Source organism: Dendrobates tinctorius, unplaced genomic scaffold (genome assembly GCF_039654945.1).
Source record: "Dendrobates tinctorius isolate UK_male_01 unplaced genomic scaffold, ASM3965494v1 ptg000086l, whole genome shotgun sequence".
NCBI lineage: Eukaryota > Metazoa > Chordata > Amphibia > Anura > Dendrobatidae > Dendrobates > Dendrobates tinctorius.
Genome location: NW_027361754.1, coordinates 15,297,591 through 15,324,724, shown reverse-complemented (window position 1 = coordinate 15,324,724; position 27,134 = coordinate 15,297,591). Strand labels below are relative to the sequence as shown.

The 27,134-nt window shown below is 43.0% G+C and overlaps 1 pseudogene; it reads right to left on the bottom strand.

Moving 5' to 3' along the window:
- Window positions 1–4,713: 4,713 nt before the first annotated feature.
- Window positions 4,714–18,205, bottom strand: LOC141097710 (glucose-6-phosphatase 3 pseudogene; annotated as a pseudogene).
- Between the last annotated feature and the right edge of the window lie 8,929 nt (window positions 18,206–27,134).

Genomic DNA, 27,134 nt, shown 5'->3' with positions numbered 1-27,134 from the left:
TCCCTATATTGAGATCGGCAGAAGTAAGATGGCGGTCGGCGTTCACGCCCTTTTATACCCACTGTGATGCCCACCAAAGCAAGCCAATCACTTGCATGCCCTTCTGAAAGATGGTGGTGACCCGTGCCTATGTCATCACGTTGCCCACAGTGTCCGTGGATCCTGATTGGCTGAAAAAGAGCACAAAACAAACTTTTGAAACGCGACTTTGGCGCGTAAGTCGCCGACCTCGTGGCCGACCTCATCTTAGGGTCGGGTTTCATTTCATGAAACCCGACTTTGCCAAAAGTCGGCGACTTTTGAATTTTTTCGACCCGTTTCGCTCAACTCTAGGCAGAACTATTATCTCAGGCCCACTATAGGTTACACCTCAATTTAACAGGCTGAAAGTGGCTGGCGTATGACAAAGTACAAGGTGTATATAGTATTGGGGAGAATTTGAATCTCCCTAGAGATTTTATGAGGCTGAACTATTATCTCAGGCTCACTATAGATTACACCTCAATTTAACAGGCTGAAATTGGCTGTGTATGACAAAGTACAAGGTGTATATAGTATTGGGGAGAATTTGAATATCCCTAGAGATTTTAGGAGGCTGAACTATTATCTCAGGCCCACTATAGATTACACCTCAATTTAACAGGCTGAAATTGGCTGGTGTACGACAAAGTACAAGCTGTATATAGTATTGGGGAGAATTTGAATATCCCTAGAGATTTGAGGACGCTGACAGTGATGCTTTCAGTCCAAGTATGGATGCAGGCAGCCTAATAAGCAGGACTGCTGCACACAAAAGTGTGGAAAAATGAACGCTTGGTAACTGTGCAGAAAAGAGGAAGAAAAGTATTTTTGCGTTTAAAAAAGCAGTTTGCACAGCAGTGTGCAAACAGCAATGCAGCTTTCAGGGAGCCTTATAATCAGCCTAATAACCAACAGAGCTGATGCACAAAAATATAGCCTCCCCTGTCACTGCACACAAACTGTTGTGATGTACAGTGAAAATCGCTATAAGCAGAAGAAGGTTTTTTGTTCTTCTTCCCTGCCTGGGCAGTTAAATCCTCCACAGGGACGGCCACTAGAAATTTGGAGCATTGATCGATGATGTAGCTATGGCCTGTCATCTGCTGGCCTCTACCTTCAGATGATCAATGGCTACCATTTGTAATGGACGTCAACTTACCAGCGGATGCAGTGGTGCTTTATGATCACATTTCACAGTTGTGATAGTCACAGACGTGTGACATTCCTGCCACCATTTTTCAATGTCTCCTCTCATGCCAATCCAATAGAATCGCCTACGGCCTGTGGCTTCTGTGTTTTGCACTCCAAAATGACCATACACATCATGATAGGCAGTGAGGACTATGTCTACATCTCTCCCTGTGATCACAATTTGATGGAGACGAGTAGCGGTGATGTGATCCACGCTACTGCGATAAAGCAATCCTTTCTTCACAAAGAACCATTTTTGCTGTCTCTACAGATACAGTAATTGAGGGTCTGCATCGCCTCTGCAACATCTACTGGGAGGTTTTCCCGCGATGAGTAATTCCCAAATTTCTGCTAACACTCGACTTTCCGTCTGTACTTGTATCCATGTAGTTTAAAGTAGCGGAGAGTCTGGACTGGCTTACTGAGATTGAAATATATACGAAGATTTAACAGTACCACAACACTGTACACTGTTGTACGCTTTGACTACCTTTCCCTTTTTCTACTTTTTAAATTCTGTTGTAATGCATAGTGAGCCTGTGAGTGTCTGTGTCTGACTACGGAAGTATATACGGAAATTTACAATTACTCCTAGACTGGATACACCTGGTATGTGCTGATACAGTACCTTTGTTCACAATTTTATATTACGGTATCATCCATAGTGAGTGAGCGTGTGTGGTTTACGCCTTCTATATATACGGTGAATCGGAGATACCAATTTTTAACCTATACTCGATACAGCTTGTATCTTGTTGTACAGTACCTTTGTTCGACATTTAGTATTACGGTCAAATCCATACTGATTAAGCGTCTGAGAGTGACTACGGGACTATGTATACAGAGATTACAATTGTACCCTATAATATATATACTTGCTATCTTGTTATCCAGTACCTTTTTTACAACATTTTTTATTATGGTCAAACCCAGACTGAGTGAGCATCTGAGGGTGACTCCGGAAATATATATCGATATTTCAAATTTGGCCAACACTGTATACAGCTGTATGCTTCTGATACAGTAACCTTTTTAGCTATTTAGATTCTTGTGTAATCCATAATGAGCCTGTGAACGTATGTCTGTTACTCCGGCAATATATTAGGAGCTTTAAGATTACCCCAACACTGTATACAGCTGTATGCTTGTGTTACATTACCCATTTACAGCTTTTCATATTCTTGTGTAATCCATACTGGGCCTGAGAGCGTTTGTGTCTGCCTCCTGAAATGTATACGGAGATTCAGAATGTTTACACTATACTATATATACCTTGTATCTGGTGATACTGTACCCTTTTACAACTATTTATTTTATTGGGTAATACATACTGAGCCTGTGAGCGTCTGTGTGTGACTCATGATATATACGGAGATTTACTGTTAAACCTAGACTGCATAGAGCTGTACGCTTCTGATACAGCACCATATATCTGCTGGTATTTTGGGTCCATTTTCCAAAACATGAGGAAGTATGGTAGAAGAGGACACGGATGTGGGCATGGGTGGGCACCTGGTACTGATGGTGGTAGTGGTGCATCTGCTGGTAGTGGCAAAAACACAATAGCAGCTAAGGCAGGAGTTGTTGAGCCTGCATCATGATGTAGCTCTGGAAGGCCTGTAAGGCTCCGTTTTCTGGGAGTAGGTAAACTGCTTTTAAAGCCGGAGCATCAGGAACTGTTTTTGGGTTACATTGCTGAAACAGCCTCCAGCTCTATCGCCTCCTCTTCTGAAGTTTTAAAAAAATGCAAGCACTGAGTCATTAAGTGCAGGCTTATGGTCAGGAGCAACCCCTTTCCTTGTGTCCTTCACCCACACCAAAAGTGAAGGATGCGGCAGCCCACACTTCAGATTACTCCATGGAGCTCTTTTCACATACCATGCCTGGGTTAATTTACAATGGGGCCCATCAAATACTGGAGCATTCCAAATAGGGGACATCAAACACCTGAGGAGCATTTACAGGGCCCATTATACACTGGAGCATTAGAAAAGGGGCCCATTATATATGGAGCATTATTAGGGCCCATCATACACTGGAGCATCATCCATGAGGTACATCATATACTGGAGCATTTTAAATGGGGCAGATCAGACACTGGAGCAGCATCTATGGGGCACATGATTCACTGGAGCATTAGAAATGGGGCCCATTATATATGGAGCATTATTTGGGCCCATAACACAGTGGAGCATCGTCCATGAGGACCATCATATACTGTAGCATTATGTGGAACTCATCATATACTGTATGGAACATTATATGTGACCAATTATTCTGTATGGAGAAATATATGAGGCTTATTTTTCTGTATGGCGCACAATGTGGTGGCCATAATACTTTATGGAGTAATATACTGTCCTTTTTTTGAGCTATTGCACAATTTCAAATAGATCAGTCATGTGACGTCATGTAAACAGTCAAGTATTTGTCATTGTACTATACCTATATTTCTGTGCCGTATCAGAGCATCATGAGTTGTGGTATGTGTTAAAGGGGCACACTGACACTCTTTGGCCCAGGGCACCCGAAAACCTGGAGTCAGCCCTACCCCCCCAAAACTTTAGCCAAATAAGCCTCAGTTTTCAATGCGTAATTATTATTATGATGTAAATTAAGGTTGCCAAGCTTAAGTAATAAGAATTGATGTTGTTAGCATTGAAATGGGCACTGTAGGTTTGTTTACTGTCCTCAACTCCCTGCTGACTTTTCTTCCCCATTGACTTGCATTGGGTTTCGTGTTTCAGTCGGCCTCCGACTTTTCCCTACAGTCAGCCGATTTCGTTCGACCCGACTTTTGCGAAAGTCGGGTTTCATGAAACCCGACTTGACCCTAAAAAAGGCAAAGTCGCTCATCTCTAATCACAATAGATCCACCTTGAAAGCAACTAATATTTGAAGCAGATAATACCACATTAAATTGTAGGAGCTCTTCTATTTGTCCACTATGGGCCATGTGACCGGTCATGTGGCCCATCACTCTGGAGATAAAAGGTCCTGCTGGTCACTGTAATCAGTATCCCCTTGATAAAGCTACATCACATACGTGAAACATGAGTCGAGCCCTTGTTATCTGGCACTTTGGGCCAGCCTGCATTTTCTCCACCTTTGATAAGATATCCACCCTCCCCCCACTTTACATATATGCCTATTTGGCTGGACTTAGCCATTGATTTAAGGGATGATGGTGGGTCCCTCTTACCTCTAGTACAACTCACACACACGTCACTTGACAAAGTGTGCTTGTGCTTCCTTTAGGCTGGTGACCAGTTGTTTGTCCTTTACATATCTATTTACCTGTTTTTTCTGACTTTTATGTTACATATTTTTAATAATAAAAATTTACTTTTTTAACATCATACTCCGTTTCCTCCTAAGTCTTACATGGTGTAACCTGGTGATCGTTCGCAAACCACTTTCAGTAGATCCCAAAATTTGTGTCAATGTTTATACAGAAACAACATAATTTCAATTAATTAATTATTTTTTAAGGATAGCATATGATTGAAACCTCCTTTATCTTGTTACAGTAAAATATAAACAAAACATAAACACAATCTAAATTCTTAAAAAAAATAATTTAAACAAAGAACAAATTAAAGAAAATAACTATACATGAATGTGAACAGAGAGCTGGTTGCCTCAATCTCTTTTCCGCATAGTCCCTGGGTTCAAGCACCTTACAATATAGGAGAACAAGGTAATGACAGTAAAGGGGCAGGTACAATGGTGCATACATAAAGTTCGGCAGGTAGTAGAGTAGCTAGGGTGATATTGGAAGTGAGAGCACTTGCAGTATTCAAGAAGAGCCCCAAGAAACAGCGAAGAAAGTATAAAAAAGAAACAACAAAATTACGGAAATTGGGAGCAGGGCGCTGCAAGATTTATCCTAAAAACACACCAATGAGGATCCCAACGACAACCTGGTGTGAGAAGTATGCAAGAATAAGAAGTCTGGAGACCACAATCGCCACTATCAGTAACAGGTACAATATGAGAAGACTCCGGACCATGCCTCTTCTGTAGTCGGCCAGTGCAGAACATTAGTGTAAGCCATAGGGCAGCTCAAATGATCATATAGGGTCCTGAAGAACTTCCTGGGCAAGTCTCATAAGTGGAGGGGAACTGCGTTAGGTTGTAGATTTCGTGTAGAACCATTCACCAAGCGAATGGCCGCTCACCAACAGAAACCACTTAAAGATAAGATTCAGCCACTCGCCGATAACGCCAAGTCACAGTACAGTTACACCCAGTTGGTGTTGCACTGTGTATGCAAGTTGAAAGTAGAAAAGAAATATGCAGCCTGGATTCTTGAGGTAGGTGACCCACAGCCAGAAATCTTCACAGGCATGGAGGTGTTCCTGCAGGTACGCTGCCAACGCCACACCGGCCCAGAGTACTTCATCCATCTTCTCTTTGTGGAGTTGCATCTCCTAGAAACGGCCCCTGAAACACATGACTGCCAATTAATTAATTAATTGCTCACAACACCATTAAAATTATTTAAAAGCTAATAACTGCTGCAATACATGGAGTGCACAGCCTATCTTTAAAAAGGTGCAGGTACACTGGATTTGTGATACAGCTTTGTAAGCCTTGAGTTGGCTTTAGAAGCTGCTTAACCTACATCTTCTCATGTATAACATTGCTAGTGTGCTACTTCAGATATAGCTACATGATAGAGATTTGTGCAAAGTAATACTCAGACAGGGAATAGCTGTAAAAACAGGAGTGGCCTTCTTGAATGAGTTATGGTACTGCAGGATACATTAGAAATATAAAATGTGGACTCAAATTAAGGGGATATGATATGCTTTTTACCATGAAACATTTTGTGCAAACTTATTTACTTCAAGGTAGATAATGGGGTATGATGGCTCAGGTCCTACTTCTCTATAAAACTGGAAGCGCATTCTCTGAATCACATAAATCAGTGACAGCATTAGGAATTATATCAAGTATTTTGGGTAAAGATCAATATTTAGTACTAACCACTATAGAACACTGTCATGAGATATCATAGAATCCTAGAATGTTAGAGTAGGAAGGGTCCTCCAGGGACAACGTGTCCAACCCCCTGCTCAATGCATGTGTAATAATTATTTTTCTGTCTCCAACATCTGATTTATTATCTGCTTGTTAATGTTTTCATGTTTTTGGCTCCATCTAGTGACCAGAGTCATAACCGCTTTTGCAAAGGATTATGGTTAGTTCAGCCCCCATTTTCCCTCCAGTTCTCTATTTTCCTTCTGCCTGCATTCAGGAAGCATCTCATTTCTCTTCTTCCCTTGAGATAGCATCGCTGGTATGTATTTATGTTTCCTGTATCCAATTCCTGTCTCATACTAGCCTGCTTAGTTAGTTCTCTCCTGGTTATCTATTAGTGCAGATAATATATTATGTATATATGAATCACTGATGAACCCAGTATTGATTGTATGCATATATGTTTTGTTTGTAGTTTCACCATGCCAATATACCATCACGTTCAATAAAGCACAGATTCAGCCTACAGTCTCCTCATTGGACCCAGGTATAGCAGTTTAGCTGCCTGTATAAGCTACAATAATGGATAATTCAGGAGTCTTTTTGCCTGGAGCAAGACACTACAGAACACAGTTTGTAGGTGAAAAAGTCTATATTGTAAGCACACGGTGTTTCAAACAAGTGCAGAGAAAACTCAAGTCAATAACACTTAGAGTAACTACTGAATGCAAATTTAACAAGTCTGTTGAAAACTTCAGAGAGAAATGCAACTGGCGGAACAGTCTGTGAAGCGCAGTTTACACTTGAGGATGCTGGAAACAAGTAAGTCTGTGTCTAGTCCATACACGGATAGGCAAGTCCAAATAATGTATTTGATTACCCAGGGAGGCCTGGGTAGGAAGTCTCAGATTAAGCATAGCAGTCCCGAGCTTTGCAGCTAATTAATCAAAGGCAGAGCCAAAACAGCAACCAGCTTGCGTGTCTAGCAAAATGCAGGTGAAGGTCAGAGGCACTGAGGAAGCAGCACAAGCAGTCAGGAGCAGAAGGAACCCTGGAACAGACAAACACAGCAGGATCCCAGAGAGGTTTGCAGAAGCAGCTAGAAAACCAGAAAACCACCAGACAACAGGACACAGACAGAAAACTCTAGCAAAGACTAGAGTATGGGGTGGAGTTATAAGGCAGGAAGACAAGGGGCAAACGAAACAAAAGACGCCATCTTGAAAAAAGGCAAGAATAACCAAAAGGTAATCAAAAATATTCAGAGTCCTGACATTACTCCTTCCATAGAAGCAGCCTCAGAACAATCCTGGACCTGGATTCTCAGGGAATCTCTGATGAAAATGAGAAATTTTCTGTTGGGCATTGATGTTTTCCACAGGTTCCCAAGTGTCTTCTTCAGGGAGATACACCTGCCACCTTATCAGATATTGGAGCCGATTCATGCGAATCCTAGAATCAACAATTTCTTCCTCCACAAATTGTTTTTGCCCATCACCACAGGCTGTGGAGGTGGCACAACATGTCTCTGGAAGGTATTAAAAGATACGGACTTTAGTAAAGTAGCATGGAAAATTAAATGTACCTTCATAGTCCTAGGCCGCTTCAGACGGCAAGTCACAGAGCTCACAATACCGTTGATCTTGAAAGGGACGATGAATTTCTGTCCAAGTTTCTGTGAAGGAACGTTTAACCAGATTTTTAGTGGATAACCACACGAAATTTCTTACCTTGAACCTGGGTACCGGTTTACGGACTCTATCAGCCGATCTCTTGTAAGGTTCTTGAGCTGTGGTCTGAGATTCCTTCAGTACCTCCAGATTTTGCCTCATCGCAGTCAGCCTTTTCTCAACAGCTGGAACCAGAGAATTAATCAGAGACCTAGGTAAAAACATGTATGATAACCCAGATTGGCAAAGAAAGGTGTGAACTTAGTGGAGGCGCTCTGAGAATTGTTATATGAGAATTCAGCTAATGGCAGTAACTGTTAGGACTGGTGGAAGTCTCCCATTGTTCTTCAGCCGCAGAGGTTTCTGCTCAGCAAAGACGTCGGTCCCAACGTCTGTGCACTGGTGGGAACTCGATGCCTAATATTACCCCCCCTTCTTGGGCCTCGCTACGCTCAAATGCTACAATGAGCTGAGGAGCACGAATGTGCTCAATAGGTTCCCAGGTCCTGTCCTCTGGGTCATGACCCTTCCAATCCACCAGATAGTACTTTTTGCCACGTACCACCTTGCACCCCACAATAGCGTTCACCTCATAATCGTCCGTGGATGAAACCAATGTCCCGGCAGATGACTCGGAAAACCGGGACATGTGAATGGGTGACTGTCATGGTTAGGACATGGTTAATATCCTGTTCTCACACAGTTAACTTTTGCCGGCCTCTCTTTGGATCTGGGAGGGGTATTTATACTCACTCCAAACTAACATTCTCTGTCAGTTATACTGCTGTTCTGGTGTGTCTGACCCCTGGTGTGCATGTACTCTGCATTGTTTGTTTGCTTCCCGTGTATGACCTGGCTTGTTCCTTCACTCTGTAATCCGTCTCTCGTTTTGGTACCATTGTCTCTTCTGGTTCTGACATCCTGGCATGGCTATCATTACTCCGTTACAGTTTACCGCTATTGTACCGTCTTATGCCTGTTCTGGTTTTGTGATCTATTGCTACGTCCTGACTATCCATTCTGCCTAATCCTTTGGTACTGTATTGCTATCTCATGCTTTGACCTCGGCTTGATCTGGTTTCTGTCTCTGTCTATGTCCCTTGGTAACATTGTCCTGTAGTTACCTTTCTAGGAGTTTCCCTGCAGCTCCTAGCTCCGTGGAGCTTAGGCCACACCCCCAGCAGTCAAGTGATTCAGGTCCTGGAGCATGCATTGTCACCACTGCTGCCGCCCCGCTGGTATCTTTGTGCACAGCCTTTGTACTCAGGACACGCGCTCTGGCTCAGTGAGCAAGTGCAGTGCGGTGTTCCTGACATTGGAGGACGCCATGATGCAGGTAGTCCGTATGGACCGGAGACTCCGTGCTAGTGGAATGATGCAACAAGAGTCTCCCTTGTACCCCAAATTGTGTGACACTGCAACTGTATCTGAGCCCATGAAGGTTGGGTCAGTTATAATGTCAGGAACACCGCACTGCACTTGCTCACTGAGCCAGAGCTCGTGTCCTGAGTAGAAAGACTGTGCACAAAGATACCAGCGGAGCGGCAGCAGTGGTGACAATGCATGCTCCAGGACCTGAATCACTTGACTGCTGGGGGTGTGGCCTAAGCTCCATGGAGCTAGGAGCTGCAGGGAAACTCCTAGAAAGGTAACTACAGGACAATGTTACCAAGGGGCATAGACAGAGACAGAAACCAGATCAAGCCAAAGTCAAAGCACAAGATAGCAATACAGTACCAAAGGATTAGACAGAATGGATAGTCAGTACGTAGCAATAGATTAGAAAACCAGAACGGGCATAAGACGGTACAATAGGGGTAAACTGTAACGGAGTAACGATAGCCAAGCCAGGAGGTCAGAACCAGAAGAGACAATGGTACCAAAACGAGAGACGGAGTACAGAGTGAAGGAACAAGCCGGGTCATACACGGGAAGCAAACAAACAACGCAGAGTACATGCACACCAGGGGTCAGACACACCAGAACAGCAGTATAACTGACAGAGAATGTTAGTGTGGAGTGAGTATAAATGCCCCTTCCAGATCCAAAGAGAGGCCGGCAAAAGTTAACTGTGCGAGAACAGGAGATTAGCCATATCCTAACTATGACAGTTTTAGGAGGGACATATGAAAGTTGTCGGTGATTAATAGGCGTGAAGGAAGGGACAGACGATAAACCACAGGGTTGGCCTGTTCCAGGACCTTCAAGAGGCCTATGTAGTGAGGCGCAAATTTAGTGGACTCAACTCGCAGCCTGATGTTACTGGCGGAGAGCCACACTAAGTCTCCAGGAGCAAAGGTCAGAGCAGGGTGCCAATGTACATCAGCGGAGACCCTCATTTTCTCCTTGAAGGCCCAGAGGGCATCCTGTTTGCAATTTCAAATATCATGTGCCTCCACCGAGCAGTCTGCCACCCTAGAGTCGGTGGACAACACGGGTATGAGCACAGGGACACGCGGATGCTGGCTGTAGTTAAGGAGGAATGGGGTCTGTCCAGTAGAATCAGCTATGACGTTGTTAAGTGCAAATTCCGCCCACGGCAGCAAGGATTCCCAGTCATCCTGCCTGGCCGAAACAAAATGTCGCAGGGTCTGTTTGGCCCTCTCTACCAACCCGTTCGTCTCAGGGTGGTAAACTGAAGAGAGATTCAGTTCATTGCTGAGTAGGTGACAAAGCTCTCTCCAGAGCCGAGACGTGAAGTGGGGACCCCGGTCACTGACAATTCTGTCAGGCATACCATGTAGGCAAAAGACGTGCTTAATGAACAACGCTGCTGAGGCCCGTGCAGAAGGTACCCGCGGAAGAGGCTCCAAGTGCCCCATTTTGGAAAAATGATCGGTGACCACCGAGATAATGGTGCAGCTATGAGACTTGGGTAAAGCCAACACAAAGTCCATCCTGACCATTTCCCAGGGCCTGTCTGCCACTGACAGGTGGTAAAGTAGCCCAGCAGGCCATTGCTGAGGATACAGATTCTGGTCGCAGGAGACACACGCCCGAATATAGTCTCCAATGTCACGGGCCATATGCGGCCACCAGTACATCCTCGCCAGAAACTCAGATGTCCTCTTGGTCCCGAAATGTCCAACCACCCTGGACGAGTGAGCCCAAGAGAGAACCTCCAGTCGCAAATTAGGTGGTACAAAAGTCTTGCCCAGGGGCACAGACTCTAGCGAGACCGGAACCACAGTTCTCAGTCTCTCAGAAGGCACAATTAGCCTAGGCTCCTCCTCCTCAGATGACACTACAGAGTGGGAGAGAGCATCGGCACAAATGTTCTTCTCCCCAGAAAGAAAGTAGAGGTTGAAGTGGAACCGGGAGAAGAACAAGGACCATCTAGCCTGGCGAGAGTTTAGCCGCTGGGCAGTTTGCAAATAAACCAAATTTTTGTGGTCGGTGTACACTTGGAAGTAATAGCGAGCCCCCTCCAAGAGGTGTCTCCACTCAGAAAAGGCCAACTTCATGGTTAGCAACTCCCTTTCCCCGATGGAATAGTTCCTTCCCGCCTGTGAGAAGGTCTTAGAAAAGAAGAAGCAAGAATGTTTCTGAACTTGAGCATCCTTTAGGTACAGGACTGCTCCAGCACCGACGGATGAGGCATCCACCTCCATAATAAATGGTTTATCTACACAGGCTGATGTAAAATGGGAGCGCTAGCGAAGTGTGATTTGACAAAGAGGAGTGCCTTGTAGACCTCCTCCGACCACAATTTGGGATTTGCTCCCTTCTTGGTGTGGGCAACCAAGGGAGCTACCAAAGTTGAGAAGTGGGGAATGAATTGGCGATAATAGTTAATGAACCCCATAAAGCGCTGCACCACTTTGAGGGAATGGGGCACCTGCCAATCCATAACCACCTGTAGCTTGTCAGGATCCATGGCCAATCCCTGAGTGAAGATGATGTAGCCCAGTAAAGGCAAGGACTCCTGCTCAAACACACACTTCTCCAACTTGACATAGAGGGAGTTTGCCTGTAGGAGGTCGAAGACTTTGCAAACATCTCTCCGCTGGGAATCTATATCTGGAGAGTAGATGAGTTTATCATCCAGATAGACTACGACTGAGGTGGTGAGCATATCCCGGAAAATATCATTCACTAAGTCTTGGAAGACGGCAGGGGCATTACAGAAATGCGAATCAGGTTGTAAGCACCCCGCAGATCAAGTTTAGTAAAAACTCTCACTCCCCGCAACCCATTGAACAGGTCAGATATCAGCGGTAGGGGGCATCAAATAATAAGGTAGCCATAAGGTGCATTCGCAGCCCAGGGTCCACCATGGATAAATCAGGAGTCTTTTTGCATGGAGCAAGACACTACAGAACACAGTTTGTAGGTGAAAAAGTCTATATTGTAAACACAAGGTGCTTCAAACAAGTGCAGAGAAAACTCAAGTCAATAACACTTAGAGTAACTACTGAATGCAAATTTAACAAGTCTGTTGAAAACCTCAGAGAGAAATGCAATCGGCGGAACAGTCTATGAAGCGCAGTTTACACTTGAGGATGCTGGAAACAAGTAAGTCCATGTCTAGTCCATACACAGATAAGCAAGTCCAAATAAGGTATTAGATTATCCAGGGAAGCCTGGGTAGGAAGTCTAAGATTAAGCATAGCAATCCCGAGCTTTGCAGCTAATTAATCAAAGGCAGAGCCAGAGCAGCAACCAGTTTACGTGTCTATATTGGTATGAAATATATATATCAGTTCATACTGGCCCTTAAAATAATTACATAAGTTGATGATCAGGGGCCAAATAAACGACCTTGTTATTCTGTGAAAGTTATTGCTTATGGCAAAAGAAGGGATAAGGCAATAACTGCTATGTGACTTTATGATGTAGGTATTCTCGTCAGTTAGCAGATGATCCGGTTCTCCTGATCCTCTTGCGCTCTCATTATTTGTTGAAGATGACTTCTTTAAACAAAAACATTCATTCTAATGACAAAGAAATCATAAGATATCAGATGATTACGTGATGTCAAAAAGTCAACAAAGTCTTAAATTGCTGTGTTACAAATATATAGGTTACATATCTATTTTTAAGGGATATTCTAAAGCCACAGATTTATCAAAGCTTTTATGCCAGAAATATGGCACAAAAAGCTTTGAAAAGTTGCAAAATTGTTGTACACCCATGTAGTTTCATACCATTTTCACCCATCTTGAAAAAGTGTTTGGCGCTGGTACAGGACAGGGGCGTAGTGACACCCCGCTTATCAAATTCATAAGTATTGGTGGCGTTCTTTACACCACAAACCTTACTCTAGTCTGTGACTGGTATAAGATTTGTGGTGAGCCACATACACAGACACACATCATTTTGGACCTCGCCTGATTCATTAAGTGGAGTGCACCTGTTAATGAATCCGGTACCTCGAGCTCCAATCCCCTATCTCATCAAAACTGGCATAGGAAATGCTGGGATTGATGAATCGGGGTCTTTTCGTTTCTTATAATATTTTTTATTCACTATCCTGTATACCTGGATGACTTCATGATAAAATTGATAAAAATAAAGCATTTTATTGAATTGTCTTCATAAATGTAAGTTCATTGGATGGGGTGAAGAGCATATATCCCCATCTTTGTTTGCATTATGAATGTAAAGCTTGTGATAGCTGTATGAGTCCATGAGAGTGTCCAAGACCAGCATCCCCCTTACTCTCATATGACATTATATTTTTATATTTTATCCAACCACCTTTTGTCTATCTATGGCATCCTGATTCCTAAAGTACGGCACTACCACCTCCCGAGCTAAGTGTCAGTACATGGAGCACATTTTCTGCCATCCATATCCATTTACAATGAGTAACCTAGTGAAATGATTTGATACAAATTCATATTTAACAAGTAGCCACTCATAATTATACTTTACCCACATAGCCTTGTACAGAGTCCACAAGAAGACTTTATGTGCCCTTAAATCAAAGTGTGACTAAATTGCCAGATTTGCTTGCTTAGTTCTAATGCATTTTGTGTCCTTTAGTGAGTCCATAGAGCGTGAAAAAAAGACCAGATGAGTGATGCTACCTATCATTAGTAACCTCTCATTTCATGTATGATCTGATGGATGCACAAACGCAGACAGTCACGTTTGGTGAAACCGGACTGTGGTCAATATCTTTTTGACTACCTAACAGTCTCTCACTTCAGTAAAGCAAAGCTGAGAATTAGTCGGGCCACTTAGTTCTGTATCCACCAAGCGTTCTATTCCACTAAGGATGAATAATCAAGCATGTTGTGCCACATTTGTGAAGAAAATAAGAGTACAATCCCCAGTCTCTTACAAAAAGCCCTCCAGAATTTGGAAACAAATTGCACCCCCCTATCAGACATAATTCCAGGAATTCCATGCAATCTCACAACATGACAGATAAACAACCTGAACAGTGTCTCTGAATTAGGTAAACTTGACAAAGGAACAAAATGAGCCTGTTTGCTGAATCAGTCAACCACCACCCAAATAATTTTCCCACCAGAGAGAGGCAAATCCATGATGGAATCCATGGGCAGATGAGTCCACGGTCTTTCTTGAATTGGCAATGGAACCAATTCCTTGGCCAGCCAGTTATGACAGACTTTAGCGTGTGCGCATACTACAAGTGGATACAAAATCTTTAATATCATTATCCATACATGGCCAGCAATAGAGTCTAGCAATAGAATTCTGTGAAGCTGTGACCCCAGGATGACCACTAAAGACGGAATCATGAAACTCCTGTAAGAGACGCAATCTTAGATATACAAGTGCAAATAGTTTGGCTCCTGGAGTAGCGGAAGAAGCCAATGACAGGATTCTATGGATTCAACCTCCAACTCCAAAGATTACACAGAAACCACAATGCTTTTAAGGAGAATAGTGGATGATGGGTATGAAGGAGAAGCTGAACTAAGGCTGCATGATAATGTGTCAACCATCACAATTCTTGGACCCCAGCCAACACGTGATGGAGAAATTGAACCTAGAGAAAAATAAGGACCACCTGGCCTATCTAGGAATTAGCTGTTCAGTTGATTCAATATGCGCTAAATTCTTATGGTCAGTGACCACAGTGACATGGTGAACTGCCCCCTCCAAAAAATGCCTCCATTCCTCACAGACTAATTTAACATAGGGTAACTCATGATTCCCAACATCATAATTTCTTTCAGCTGACAAAAATTTTCTTAAGAAAAAAACACATGGTCAGGGTTTTGGAACCCAAAGATAAAACAATCCCTACCCCGACCTCCAAAACATCCATCTCTACAATGAATGGTTCCTGGAGATAGGGATGTATAAGAACAGGAGCAGACATCAAACACACTGAATTTTTTAAAAGCCCTTATAGCATCAGGAGGCCAAACTTTGAGAACCCTTATATGTGAGATCCGTAAGAGGTTTAGCAATCTGAGAAAAACCAATAATGAATTTCCTTTAAAAGTTGGCAAATCCTAGGAAAAAAAATGCACTCAGGTCACTAGGTTGGACCCACTCTATTATGACTTGCACCTTCACAGGATCCATCTTAAACCCATTAGCCAATAAGATGAACCACAGGAATGAAATTTTCTGAACAGAATGATACATTTCTCAATTTTAGCAAACAAAGAATTTTTACTCAACCTTTGTACTACATGGATGAAACTCCAAATCAGGCCTAAAAAAAATGAAAAATCATCAAGGTAAATCACAACAAATCTCCCAATGCAATCAGAAAAAATATAATTCATAAAATTTTTAAATACTGCTGGCACATAGGTTCACCCAAATGGTTAGACAACATTTTTTGAATAAAACGTTGGATTTTAAAAACTCTGTTTTCCACTCATCAACCTTCTGGATGCATATCAAATAATAAGTCCCTTTAACCCCTTAATGACTGCCGATATGCTTTTTAACAGCGACACTTAAGGGTACTTAAACAACAGCACCGTTAATTAACGGCACTGAGGAAAAAATGTATAGCTCCCCCCAGAGTCAGAATTTCTGTGAAACCCCAGAGAACATGATTTGGGTCGGTTTTTACTGACCCTGGTGTAGTGATCACTGTTATTAATGGTATAACGGTGACTGCAAAAAAAAAAAAATCATATTTCCTATTTAATTTCTCTCTCCTCTGATGTGATCGCACATCAGATGAGAGAGAAATAGGGTCCCCAATCTCCCCAATACCTCACGGTGTCCCTGGGCCCTCCTGCTTCTCCCCACAGCTGCCAGCGTCTTCTTCCAGTAAGAAAATGGCAGGCACATGCGCAGTGCGGTGAGCCTACCGAGATCTGCCAGTTGGCACTCAGCAACAATAGGAGATTTTTTCCCATTGGTTCATTTTGATCAATGTGATAGACCCTATCACAGTCATCAAAATAAAAAAAAATAGTTAGTCAAACCACCCTTTATCACCCCCTTAGATAGGGAAAAATAATAAAATAAAAACAATTGATTTATTTCCATTTTCCCATTAGGGTTATAGTTGGGCTAAAGTGAGTTAAGCTAAAGTTAAGGTTAGAGTTGGGGCTAAAGTTAGGGTTAGGGTTGAGGCTGAAGTTAGGGTTAGGGTTAGTGTTGGGCTAAAGTTAAGTTTAGGGTTGGGATTAGGGTAAGGGTTGGGATTAGGATCAGGAGTGTGTTAGGGTTAGGTTTGTGGTCAGGGTTATGGTTAGGGTTGGGGTTAGGGTTACTGGTGTGTTGGGGTTAGGGTTGTGGTTAGGGTTATGGTTAAGGTTGGGATTAGGGTTAGGGGTGTGCTGGGGTGAGGGTTGTGGTTAGGTTTATGGTTGGGATTAGGGTTAGGCGTGTGTTAGGGTTAGGGTTGGAGTTAGAATTGGGGGTTTCCACTGTTTAAGTTCATCAGGAGATCTGTAAATGCTACATGATGCCTGCAGACCATTACAACAAAGTCTGCAATCCAAAATGGCACTCCTTTCCTTCCGAGCTCTGCCATGCACCCAAACAATGGTTCCCCCCACATATGGGGTATCAGCGTACGCTGAACAAATTGTACAACAACTTTTGGGGTCCAATTTCTCCTGTTACCCTTGTGAAAATAAAAAATTGAGGGCTAAAAAAATCATTTTTGTGGAAAAAGAAATGATTTTTTATTTTCATGGCACTGCGTTATAAACTTTAATGAAACACTTGGGTGTTCAAAGTTGTCACAGCACATCTAGATAAGTTCCTTGTACTTTGGGGGTTTAGTTTCCAAAATGGGATCACTTGTGGGGGGTTTCTACTGTTTACGCACATCAGGGGCTCTGCAAACATAACATGAAGCCCGCAGACCATTCCATCAAAGTCTGCATTCCAAAACAGCACTCAAAGACCGAGAATGATTTTAAAGCAATTTTCAAAGAGTTGTGGTCCAAAAGGATTAAAGAAACTAAGCAATGGCTAGACATTGAGCTCCTTAACAAGTATATCTCTAAAAATATGATCCCCCGAGGACTTAGGGTGAACAAGAGATGGACCTACCCTTACCCTGATGGTTTCAATGAGGATTAGGACAGGATCTTGAATATTTGTTCAATTGATCTTATGAAATTAATCATCAAATATGAGGAGATGGAATTGAAAAAATACAGAATTTTGTTGACAAGGCTTTAAAAAAAATGGACAAATTTAATAAACCCAGTAATTTCAAAAATCTGCAGGATGGACTTAACTCACATTGATAAATTGGAAAATCAAATCATTGATGTTAAAAAGAAGAAATATGAGAGAGACTGTTAGGACTATGATTCAGACAGAATTTATTCGTGGAAAAAGAAAATCGTAACCCATAAAAACTCCAAAAAAAATCAAAGAAAAATCCCAAAGAGGATGAGATATTACCATTACGTAAAATGAGTTTTTCCTACCCAGAGACATCTGTGGAGACCATTTCCTCACTCAAGTCGGAGGATACAACGGAGTCTGGTCCTGACAGTCCACCTAACCACATTTCCCCCAAAAAAACAAGAAAGGAGGTTCTTCAAAAAACGATGATGATGGGCAGGACGAAAGCATCTTAGTAAGGAACAGCAGTCTCAGAAAGCACATTTAACGCAACCTTGTCCGGTGTGGAATCCATCTGCACAGATTTTGCAGGAACAACATTTTTCTGATCTTTCAAAGGGGCTCGGATATTCACCAACTAAGAACCTTGGATTATTTTCTACACTGCTGGATGTCAATAAATTTGCCAGATACATTACTATAAAGTGCTATTTTGAGGAAGATGTCACCTCAGAATTACATACCTTTGATGATAGGTCTGTTGATGTAACCATACCAACTGAAGATATTCCAGTCCCTTTATTCAGTGATTTACAAAATATTATGATGTCAAGGCAACTTAGATCTGAATCCTACCAAAGTACTCCGGCAGGAAATACAACATTTAAGACCAAAAATAAATATTATTATCTGATCCACTCAAGACCACCCATTCTGGACCAGTTCCAGGATGTGGTAGAACAAGAACTTAGTAGATTGGATCGTGATAAAAAAACTCCCTCGAATTATTTAAGTAAAAAAGAAAGACTAGCCCTTAGGGAGAATAAAAACAATAAACACATCATTATACGTAAAGCTGATAAGGGCAGTGATTTATATCTGAAATGTAATGAGCTGATGTTGAACAATACTGACATTTATGGTGTCTTGAGGAGTGATCCAACTGCACTATTTCAAAAATACCTATTAATGCTCTTGAGAAAGGGTCTATTGATTATTTTTATATTGATACACCTATAATTCCCATTCTCAATTTCCTACCCAAAGTACACAAACCTGACTTTCCTCCCAAAATGAGACCTATTATATCAGGCATTGGGTCGGTGAATGAAAGACTAAGAGCATGGGTGGATTGCATGCTTCAGCCACTTGTAAAAGAGAGATCCATGGATATATTAAAGACACTAAAGCTGTCCTATAGGTATTTCACAAATTTGTATGGAGTAAGAAGTTCAGCTGGATTACAACTGATGCAGTGGCATTGTATCCATCAATCTCTTTTGAGGTGGGTATAATAGCTCTAAATTTTTTTCTTTCTAAATACAGTACCAATGAGTCGCATGTGGTAGAGTTCATCATTGAATCCGTGAAATTTCTTCTTAATAGAAATTATTTCACATTTAATAACAACATTTATATCCAGAAACAAGGTGTAAGCATGGGGGGGACGTTCTCACTAGAGTTGAGCGAAACGGGTCGAAAAATTTAAAAAGTCGCCGATTTTTGGCAAAGTCGGGTTTCATGAAACGAAACCCGACCCTAGGATGAGGTCGGCCACGAGGTCGGCGACTTACGCGCCAAAGTCGCGTTTCAAAAGTTTGTTTTGCGCTCTTTTTCAGCCAATCAGGATCCACGGACACTGTGGGCAACGTGATGACATAGGCAGGGGTCACCACCATCTTTCAGAAGGGCATGCAAGTGATTGGCTTGCTTTGGTGGGCGTCACAGGCAGTATAAAAGGGCGTGCACGCCGACCGCCATCTTACTTCTGCCGATCTTAGCATAGGGAGAGGTTGCTGCTGATTCTGTAGGGAGAGCGTTAGGCAGGGAAGAAGACAAAAAAACTGCTTCTGCTGCTAGCGATTTGGCCTGCACAACACACCAGTCACTGTGTGTGCAGTGCAAGGGGAGGCTATATAGTGGTGTATCAGTGGTGTTGGTTGTTGGGCTGTCTTCTAAGGCTTCCTGACAGGCTGGCATTGCTGTTTACCCACTGCTCCACAAACTGCTTTTTTAAAAGCAATCCAATCTCCCTTATCCTCTAGTCACTTTGGTCACAGCTGTGCCATCGAGCCTGTCACATAGCGCTCAGATATTCATTGGGCCTCAAACTGCTTTTTTAAAAGCAATCCCAATTTTTTTTTTTTGTCCTGCTGAGAAGAAAAAAAAACTGCTTCTGCTGCTGATAGCAATTTGGCCTGCACAACACACCAGTCACTGTGTGTGCAGTGCAAGGGGAGGCTATATTGTGGTGTATCAGTGGTGTTGGTTGTTGGGCTGCCTTTTAAGGCTTCCTGACAGGCTGGCATTGCTGTTTACCCACTGCTCCGCAAACTGCTTTTTTAAAAGCAATCCAATCTCCCTTATCCTCTAGTCACTTTGGTCACAGCTGTGCCATCGAGCCTGTCACATAGCTCGAAAATGATGAAATGGTAAGACAGGATGTTGAGAAGGCTGAACTTTTAAATTCCTATTTTGCATCTGTTTTCTCTCAGAAAGGAAATGCAACATCAACTGTTATTCACTGTCCTATTAAGGGAATAGAAGAATCCAGGATATCTATAAACAGAAAGATAGTGAGGAAACACTTAGCTAACCTAAATGAATTCAAGTCTCCAGGTCCAGATGAATTACACCCCAGAGTACTGAAGGAGATAGCAGAAGAAATTTTTGAACCCCTCTCCATAATCTTTGAAAATTCTTGGAGAACAGGAGAAGTGCCAGAAGACTGGAGAAGAGCAAATGTTGTTCCTATCTTCAAAAAGGGGAAGAAGGTGGACCCAGGCAACTATAGGCCGGTGAGTCTGACTTCTATACCAGGAAAGATCTTTGAACAAATTATTAAACAACATGTATGTCAATACCTGGATAAGAATGAAGTGATTAAACAGAGTCAGCATGGGTTTGTAACTAATAAGTCATGTCAGACTAACTTAATTTCCTTCTATGACGGTATCACTGATTGGGTGGATCAAGGAAATGCTGTAGATATAGTATATCTTGACTTCAGCAAAGCATTTGACAAAGTCTCTCATACAATCCTTATTGAAAAAATGACTAAGTATGGAATGGACAAGGCAACTGTTAGGTGGATTCATAACTGGCTTAGTGATCGGACCCAAAGAGTGGTCGTAAATGGCTGCACATCCAGTTGGAAGAATGTCTCAAGTGGGGTACCACAGGGCTCTGTCCTGGGCCCTGTATTGTTCAACATCTTTATCAATGATTTAGATGAAGGAATTGAGGGTAAACTGATTAAATTTGCTGATGACACAAAGCTAGGAGGGATAGCTAATACTAGAGAAGAGAGAGAGAGGATTCAAAAAGATTTAAATAAACTGGAGAAGTGGGCAGCAACTAACAGAATGGTTTTTAACAGGGAGAAATGCAAAGTACTACATCTGGGCAATAAAAATGAAAAAAGCATATATAGAATGGGAGGAATAGGGCTAAGTGACAGCACATGTGAAAAAGACTTGGGTATACTAATAGATCACAGACTGAATATGAGTCAACAGTGTGATGCAGCAGCAAAAAAGGCAAATGCAATTCTAGGATGTATTAACAGAAGCATACAGTCTAGATCACGTGAAGTCATTATTTCCCTCTACTCCTCTTTGGTCAGACCTCATCTGGAATATTGTGTCCAGTTTTGGGCACCACATTTTAAAAAAGACATCAACAAACTGGAGCAAGTTCAGAAAAGAGCGACCAGAATGGTGACCGGTCTGCAAACCCTGTCTTATGAAGAAAGGTTGCAGGATTTAGGAATGTTTAGTTTGCAAAAGAGAAGACTGAGAGGAGACTTAATAGCTGTCTACAAATATCTAAAGGGCTGTCACATTGTAGAAGGATCAACTTTATTCTCATTTGCACAAGGAAAGACTAGAAGCAATGGGATGAAACTGAATGGGAAGAGACACAGATTAGATATTAGAAAAAACTTTTTGACAGTTAGAGTGATCAATGAGTGGAACAGGCTGCCACGAGAAGTGGTGAGTTCTCCTTCAATGGAAGTCTTCAAACAGAGGCTGGACAGACATCTGACTGGGATGATTTAGCGAATCCTGCTTTGAGCAGGGGGTTGGACCAGATGGCCCAGGAGGTCCCTTCCAACTCTACGATTCTATGATTCTATGATTCTATGATAGCGCTCAGATATTCATTGGGCCTCACACAATCCAAAAGTGTCCAGTGTCCAAAAGTGTGTGCAGAGATTCAAAATCTCCCTTATCCTCTAGTCACTTAGGTCACAGCTGTGCCATCGAGCCTGTCACATAGCGCTCAGATATTCATTGGGCCTCACACAATCCAAAAGTGTCCAGTGTCCAAAAGTGTGTGCAGAGATTCAAAATCTCACTTATCCTCTAGTCACTTTTGTCACAGCTGTGCCATCGAGCCTGTCACATAGCGCTCAGATATTCATTGGGCCTCACACAATCCAAAAGTGTCCAGTGTCCAAAAGTGTGTGCAGAGATTCAAAATCTCCCTTATCCTCTAGTCACTTTTGTCACAGCTGTGCCACCGAGCCTGTCACATAGCGCTCATATATCAGTGGGCCTCCACAATCCAAAAGTGTCCAGTGTCCAAAAGTGTGTGCAGAGATTCAAAATCTCATTTATCCTCTAGTCACTTTTGTCACAGCTGTGCCATCGAGCCTGTCACATAGCGCTCAGATATTCATTGGGCCTCACACAATCCAAAAGTGTCCAGTGTCCAAAAGTGTGTGCAGAGATTCAAAATCTCCCTTATCCTCTAGTCACTTAGGTCACAGCTGTGCCATCGAGCCTGTCACATAGCGCTCAGATATCAGTGGGCCTCACACAATCCAAAAGTGTCCAGTGTCCAAAAGTGTGTGCAGAGATTCAAAATCTCACTTATCCTCTAGTCACTTTTGTCACAGCTGTGCCATCGAGCCTGTCACATAGCGCTCAGATATTCATTGGGCCTCACACAATCCAAAAGTGTCCAGTGTCCAAAAGTGTGTGCAGAGATTCAAAATCTCCCTTATCCTCTAGTCACTTTTGTCACAGCTGTGCCATCGAGCCTGTCACATAGCGCTCAGATATTCATTGGGCCTCACACAATCCAAAAGTGTCCAGTGTCCAAAAGTGTGTGCAGAGATTCAAAATCTCCCTTATCCTCTAGTCACTTTTGTCACAGCTGTGCCATCGAGCCTGTCACATAGCGCTCAGATATTCATTGGGCCTCACACAATCCAAAAGTGTCCAGTGTCCAAAAGTGTGTGCAGAGATTCAAAATCTTCCTTATCCTCTAGTCACTTAGGTCACAGCTGTGCCATCGAGCCGGTCACATAGCGCTCAGATATCAGTGGGCCTCACACAATCCAAAAGTGTCCAGTGTCCAAAAGTGTGTGCAGAGATTCAAAATCTCCCTTATCCTCTAGTCACTTTTGTCACAGCTGTGCCATCGAGCCTGTCACATAGCGCTCAGATATTCATTGGGCCTCACACAATCCAAAAGTGTCCAGTGTCCAAAAGTGTGTGCAGAGATTCAAAATCTCCCTTATCCTCTAGTCACTTTTGTCACAGCTGTGCCATCGAGCCTGTCACATAGCGCTCAGATATTCATTGGGCCTCACACAATCCAAAAGTGTCCAGTGTCCAAAAGTGTGTGCAGAGATTCAAAATCTTCCTTATCCTCTAGTCACTTTTGTCACAGCTGTGCCATCGAGCTTGTCACATAGCGCTCAGATATTCATTGGGCCTCACACAATCCAAAAGTGTCCAGTGTCCAAAAGTGTGTGCAGAGATTCAAAATCTCCCTTATCCTCTAGTCACTTTTGTCACAGCTGTGCCATCGAGCCTGTCACATAGCGCTCAGATATTCATTGGGCCTCACACAATCCAAAAGTGTCCAGTGTCCAAAAGTGTGTGCAGAGATTCAAAATCTCCCTTATCCTCTAGTCACTTTTGTCACAGCTGTGCCATCGAGCCTGTCACATAGCGCTCAGATATTCATTGGGCCTCACACAATCCAAAAGTGTCCAGTGTCCAAAAGTGTGTGCAGAGATTCAAAATCTCCCTTATCCTCTAGTCACTTTTGTCACAGCTGTGCCATCGAGCCTGTCACATAGCGCTCAGATATTCATTGGGCCTCACACAATCCAAAAGTGTCCAGTGTCCAAAAGTGTGTGCAGAGATTCAAAATCTCCCTTATCCTCTAGTCACTTTTGTCACAGCTGTGCCATCGAGCCTGTCACATAGCGCTCAGATATTCATTGGGCCTCACACAATCCAAAAGTGTCCAGTGTCCAAAAGTGTGTGCAGAGATTCAAAATCTCCCTTATCCTCTAGTCACTTTTGTCACAGCTGTGCCATCGAGCCTGTCACATAGCGCTCAGATATTCATTGGGCCTCACACAATCCAAAAGTGTCCAGTGTCCAAAAGTGTGTGCAGAGATTCAAAATCTCCCTTATCCTCTAGTCACTTTTGTCACAGCTGTGCCATCGAGCCTGTCACATAGCGCTCAGATATTCATTGGGCCTCACACAATCCAAAAGTGTCCAGTGTCCAAAAGTGTGTGCAGAGATTCAAAATCTCCCTTATCCTCTAGTCACTTTTGTCACAGCTGTGCCATCGAGCCTGTCACATAGCGCTCAGATATTCATTGGGCCTCACACAATCTAAAAGTGTCCAGTGTCCAAAAGTGTGTGCAGAGATTCATAATCTCCCTTATCCTCTAGTCACTTTTGTCACAGCTGTGCCATCGAGCCTGTCACATAGCGCTCAGATATTCATTGGGCCTCACACAATCCAAAAGTGTCCAGTGTCCAAAAGTGTGTGCAGAGATTCAAAATCTCCCTTATCCTCTAGTCACTTTTGTCACAGCTGTGCCATCGAGCCTGTCACATAGCGCTCAGATATTCATTGGGCCTCACACAATCCAAAAGTGTCCAGTGTCCAAAAGTGTGTGCAGAGATTCAAAATCTCCCTTATCCTCTAGTCACTTTTGTCACAGCTGTGCCATCGAGCCTGTCACATAGCGCTCAGATATTCATTGGGCCTCACACAATCCAAAAGTGTCCAGTGTCCAAAAGTGTGTGCAGAGATTCAAAATCTCCCCTGTCCTATAGACACCTTGTACCTTGTTTTACATACTATATAGTTTGTTGGATTTTGTCTACATTTCTACCAAAAATGAGGAAGGCTGGTGGAAGAGGCCGTGGAATTGGGCGGGGGTTGGCAGCTGGTAATAATGGTGTTGGTGGTGGATCTGATGGTAGTGGCAAGAGCAAAATAGGACCGAATGCAGGAGGTGTTGAGCCTGCGTCATTGTCTGGCTACATAAGGCCTCGAATGCTTAGTTTTCTAGGAGTTGGCAAACCGCTTTTAAAGCCAGAGCATCAGGAAAAAGTTTTGTCTTACATTGCTGACTCAGCCTCCAGCTCTATCGCCTCCTCTTCTTCAGTTGTAAAAAGTAAAAGCACTGAGTCGTCATTGGAGGCTCATGTTCATGAACCACACCTTTCCTTGTGTCCTTCACCCCAACCAAGATTGAAGGATGACGCAGGCCATACTACTGATTACTCCATGGAGCTGTTTTCACATACCATGCCTGGATTATCAAGTGAAATGGTGAATTACCCAGGCCAAGATGAATCTGACATGGAGTGCACTGATGCACAGCCGCTGATGGATGATTCTGCTGGTACATTCACTCAGAGCACTACATTGTCCTCGCAGTGTACAGAGCCAGATTCTGACCCTGATGAGACTCAGGTGCCCCTTCCCGCACACTATACCACCATACACGGTGACACAGAGGAAGGTGCACATGACATAGAAGAGGAGGTGATGGATGACCCAGTTGTTGACCCAGATTGGCATCCATTTTGGGGAAGAGGGTGCTGCTTCCAATAGCTCAGATGAGGAGCATCCACAGCAGACATCGACATCGCAACAGCTGTTATCTGGCAGGCCCGGAGCACTCCAAAGACAGGTTCCAAACATCAAAAGAGTTGCTGGACAGCTTGTCCAGAGGGTCAAAAAATCACAGCGTGCTAGGCCGCAAAATGTCTGCCAAAGTAGGAAGAGTGCAGTGTGGCACTTTTTTGAACAAAATCCTCATGATCAGGCCAAGGTTATCTGTAAGAAGTGCGCAAAGACCTTTAGCCGAGGGAAAAATCTGAAAAATTTGAATACCAGTTGCATGCTTAGACATTTAACCAGCATGCACTTGCAAGCGTGGACACAACACCAAACCTCAAGTGCCACATGTGCAACTGATCACAACGAAGGTAGTCAGCAACGCTACATTGTTTCCCCCACTGTAAGCCCACCGGTTAGCACAGCAGCAAATGTTGAGGTGTCGTTGCAAGGCCACAGCAGTCAGGGAATCCCACTGTTATATCATAGAATCATAGAATCGTAGAGTTGGAAGGGACCTCCTGGGCCATCTGGTCCAACCCCCTGCTCAAAGCAGGATTCGTTAAATCATCCCAGTCAGATGTCTGTCCAGCCTCTGTTTGAAGACTTCCATTGAAGGAGAACTCACCACTTCTCGTGGCAGCCTGTTCCACTCATTGATCACTCTAACTGTCAAAAAGTTTTTTCTAATATCTAATCTGTGTCTCCTCCCATTCAGTTTCATCCCATTGCTTCTAGTCTTTCCTTGTGCAAATGAGAATAAAGTTGATCCTTCTACAATGTGACAGCCCTTTAGATATTTGTAGACAGCTATTAAGTCTCCTCTCAGTCTTCTCTTTTGCAAACTAAACATTCCCAAATCCTGCAACCTTTCCTCATAAGACAGGGTTTGCAGACCGGTCACCATTCTGGTCGCTCTTTTCTGAACTTGCTCCAGTTTGTTGATGTCTTTTTTAAAATGTGGTGCCCAAAACTGGACACAATATTCCAGATGAGGTCTGACCAAAGAGGAGTAGAGGGAAATAATGACTTCACGTGATCTAGACTGTATGCTTCTGTTAATACATCCTAGAATTGCATTTGCCTTTTTTGCTGCTGCATCACACTGTTGACTCATATTCAGTCTGTTATCTATTAGTATACCCAAGTCTTTTTCACATGTGCTGTCACTTAGCCCTATTCCTCCCATTCTATATATGCTTTTTTCATTTTTATTGCCCAGATGTAGTACTTTGCATTTCTCCCTGTTAAAAACCATTCTGTTAGTTGCTGCCCACTGCTCCAGTTTATTTAAATCTTTTTGAATCCTCTCTCTCTTCTCTAGTATTAGCTATCCCTCCTAGCTTTGTGTCATCAGCAAATTTAATCAGTTTACCCTCAATTCCTTCATCTAAATCGTTGATAAAGATGTTGAACAATACAGGGCCCAGGACAGAGCCCTGTGGTACCCCACTTGAGACATTCTTCCAACTGGATGTGCAGCCATTTACAACCACTCTTTGTGTCCGATCACTAAGCCAGTTATGAATCCACCTAACAGTTGCCTTGTCCATTCCATACTTAGTCATTTTTTCAATAAGGATTGTATGAGAGACTTTGTCAAATGCTTTGCTGAAGTCAAGATATACTATATCTATAGCATTTCCTTGATCCACCCAATCAGTGATACCATCATAGAAG